The sequence below is a fragment of the Mya arenaria genome, chromosome 13, assembly GCF_026914265.1.
Source record: "Mya arenaria isolate MELC-2E11 chromosome 13, ASM2691426v1".
Lineage (NCBI taxonomy): Eukaryota > Metazoa > Mollusca > Bivalvia > Myida > Myidae > Mya > Mya arenaria.
Window position 1 is genome coordinate 3,340,141 of NC_069134.1, and position 4,250 is coordinate 3,344,390.

The window sequence follows — 4,250 nt, forward strand, 5'->3', positions numbered from 1 at the left end:
CAATTTTTAATTTAATTCGTAAATAAATGGTTATATCGGCTTAATTTAAAATAGAGTACCGAAAGTTCTGTAAAGTCAAGTTTTTTAAGTCAAGTTTTTTTCAACAACTCAACCTTGCTATATTTATATATATATATATATAAATATATATATATATATATATATATATATATATATATATATATATATATATATATATATATATATATATATATATATATATATATATATATATATATATATATATATATAATCTTATCATCTCCGCCCAGAATCCCGCGAAAGCACACGTGTTTAATAACTATGTCAGATCTCCGTTCAGAAGGAGATATCTCCGTCCATTACAGACGGATACATCTGGGTCCATTACAGACAGAGACATCTCCGTCCATTACAGACGGAGATACAAAGTACAAAGGTTTTGATGTTTAAATGGTTCTTGGCGGGAAAGTTAACTATACATAATTGGTATACATGAAACAATTAAGAAATTCGCTTTCTTCGCGACAATTTCAGTTCAAAGAAACTAAGTCGCTAACAGAAACAAAGAAATGATAACATTTTGTTTTGTTTGTTTCTCTTTTGTGACAAATATAGGAAAACTTAAGATCAAAATTGACTTGTGCAAAGTCCATGCAAGCTGCAATAACATGTAAATGGTATTTCCCATTTCACAAATCACCAATACTTTCTATTTAAAATGTTTCATTTTATGTAGTTCATAATCATATCTCCAGTTGTTTTCCAAAAATCTTTGAATAAGATTTATACTACCATGGTAACATAACACAGTTTCGAAAACAGTTTTAAAGCTTATTAACAACATCCTACAGATGTTTTAGGCCAAATTGCAAGTTTTCGGGTTGATAATATTTATTCGAGTGTTGGTAGCGATTTTAGACCCCCCCCCATCAAACATGCATTTCTGTTAAAGTTTGAAAATTTAAACTGTTTTGAACATGTCCTAAGTTGGATAATGTATTCAGTATATTTAATGATACTATTTCAGCCAATCAGAAATGACATGCACTACCTCATTTAAGATTAAGGTAGGAAGGTTAGGTTAGGTCAAGTCAAAACACCCACAAAATGAGCCTCGCTCTTCTCTGCGTATCTATTAGAACATATATAGAATATATCTCAATGATCATTTGATTCTTTTCCAGACAGTTGCAGTGGGAAACGAGCTTACGCGCTTTATGACTTCGATGCCCGAGATCATGAAGATCTCTCTTTCCGCAAAGGCGACGTTCTAATACTCAAAGACCAGAACAATATAAAGTAAGGTTATAATTATTTCCTAAATGGTTTAGATTATTCTATTGCTTGAGCTAAATTATGGTAATGTATTCGTTGATAGAAATCACGCCATACTCTGTAAAAACCAGTCTGGAAATTAACCGTTAGTCGTAAAATCAGATAAACAATTTAGTCTCGACTCATACTTGAAAATCAGATAAAATCTAGGGTTAAAGCAAATACCTATGCGGCGAAATAGAAGTTTGCACATTTTGGGCTTTCTTTATGGAAACAATACTTATGTGAAAAACTACAGAAACAAGCTCAGTAGCAAAAAGTTTAAACATAAACCCGGTTTACTCAAATCTTAAATTTTCTAATTGTATATTTACAATTTGTATGGGAAACCAGCACTGATCGATTTTGTTCACGTCAATTTTTCCATTCAAAGGTCCCTTATTCCAGATATGAAGGATGGTGTTACGCACGGCATAACGACCCAAAAAACAAGAATTTCCAGGCAGAGGGTTACGTGCAATTGAATTATGTGGCCACTGAAGGTATATTGAGCGTGTGTATATAATCATACGAACGTGATATCAAATCATATATATCAGTTATTCATAACGTCTTATGGTAAACGCCTATTAGTTTGTCGAATTTAGAATATCAACAAGCCCTTTTTATATGAATATTTAAATGATATATAGTTAATAACCTGTTTTAATGACGATAAACGATAGGGGTGTTTAATAATGCCGAAAATAAACAGATGCATCATTTATGACCACAACTACTGTGTAATTGCGGCCGACAGTCGTAAATATTCGACACCGCTTACCAATATCAATGGCAACAGCTTTGATAATACCTCGTATTGTTTTAGTATCATATATGTATTAAATCTAAAATGAAAGGTAAATTGTGTTTCCTTACTGGAAAAACTCGAACAAAACCTTATTCAGACTTGTGCAGTGTACATCGTTAACATATACATACATGTTTTCATATATCATGCCGACGTGTATAAGATATCTTTTTCTTACACCAGAATACCATGGACATATACAAATAAAATGAAATTCGTTTTCTATGTCAAATTCAAATTCAAACATTATATCATTTGTATTATAAATAAGCAATATCGTTATTTTCTAGGTGTTTTGTTTCTGGCATACCATTAAATTGAAACTGAAGATAATACCAAGATAATTCTGTTTAAGAGTATTTAATAGTCTACCTTTAATTCATACAAAATATTTTACAATCAATATTGGCCACATTATCAAAGATATGAGAGAAGCCATGGTCATATAACAATTTCTTAACATTTGACACAACACACAACAAATCAACTGAATTATAATTCTCACAACACAAGCTGAAGTTCTTCTGTCAATCATTGAAAACCTGGTTTCGTCGCATTGCGCATTGTTTGTGTGTTTTTTTTTGTGCCGTTGTTCCATGTTTCTTGTTTGTGATTTTTTTGTTTTGTTTTATGTCTTTGGCGTTTACCCTGTGTCATTATAAGGGGTGTGATGTTTAAACTTTCGGCTACTGAGCTTGTCTCTGTATTTTTTTTTCAAATAACTTTTAATGTTGAGTTAAATGCTCTGTTTGATGAGACTTATTTTATTTCTAGAGTATGAATATTCATTTTCCATGTATATTGTTATCATCTTTCAAGGAAGTATTTCTATATGTAATTATTGATTGGTAATATATGTTTATCCATTGTAAGTTAGTATAGTCGTACAGTTATGTAAATAAATATCACATTCATAATTTGTATTGACATTATACTGAAGTGAGATAAAGTTATGATTAAATGGGCATTAATGTCATGGAAAACTACAATATTCTGCGAGCTAATTATGATATAAAAGAGAACGTTTGTAAAATATCAATTTTTTGATATCTCGAAGAATATTAGACAGCATAATTATATCTTTTTCTAGTTTTTCTATTTTGTTTTTCCTCTTGGTTACATTACAATAATACATTGATTGACTGCATAATTCCATTGCATCGTATCTTTAAAGAGTCGTAACAAACGGGAAGTATTTCAAGTGAGTGGTAACCTTTTAATTTCATCTTGTATGTAGCTATACCTGTTCATCCTTATGCACATAATAGAGATGCGTTGATATTGATGTAACCATTTTTAGTTACCTGACATTATATATATATTTAGGCATAGGGCATAAGTTTCTTTCACAATATATATCCCCTCGTGAACACAAATAGTAAATGTGTTACTCGTGGCTGTGCGACTACCTAATAAATTTAGCTTTTGATGCATGTTCGTTGAAAAATATAACGATCGTACGCTGAAACAAACTTATATCCTCTTTGTATTCTGTGTTTCTGGTGATACTGTTTTAGCCAACCAAAGAGGACTAGAAATACCTCATTTAATAAGGTAAGGTGAGGTCAAATCAAAACACCCTCGAAATGAACCCCGCTCTTCTCTGCATATCTATTAGGACATATATAAAAAATATCTTAATGATCATTTCTTTCTTTTCCAGACAGCTGCAGTGAGAAACGAGCTTACGCGCTTTATGACTTCGATGCCCGAGATCATGAAGATCTCTCTTTCCGCAAAGGCGACGTTCTAATACTCAAAAACCAGAACAATATAAAGTAAGGTTATAATTATTTCCTAAATGGTTTAGATTATACTTTTGCTTGAGCTAAATTATGGTAATGTATTCGTTGATAGAAATCACGCAATAACCTTTGTAGAAACCAGTCTGGAAATGATACCGTTAGTCGTAAAGTCAGATATATAGAGAGTACTAGGTTAGTGCCGTGGATGGAGGAAGTTTATATTGTAAGGCGGAGGAATTTATCGGGTTCTAAATCCACGGCACTAACTTAATATTCTATATATCCTGTTACTTTGTTAATTATACACGAAAAATTACCATTTAACTACCAAATACCTGTTATAAAGGGGGACCAATGATTTTTCCCATGGTGACTTCGGCATGCAAGGTACCCGTATT

At 31.7% G+C, this 4,250-nt stretch overlaps 1 long non-coding RNA gene across 1 annotated transcript; it reads left to right on the forward strand.

Annotated features, from left to right (window-relative positions):
- The first annotated feature begins 1,165 nt into the window (after positions 1 to 1,165).
- Positions 1,166 to 3,841, forward strand: LOC128213136 (uncharacterized). Its single transcript, XR_008257686.1, has 3 exons — positions 1,166 to 1,281; positions 1,705 to 1,799; positions 3,771 to 3,841. It is a non-coding gene; the product is annotated as an uncharacterized LOC128213136 (long non-coding RNA).
- The last annotated feature ends 409 nt before the right edge of the window (positions 3,842 to 4,250 follow it).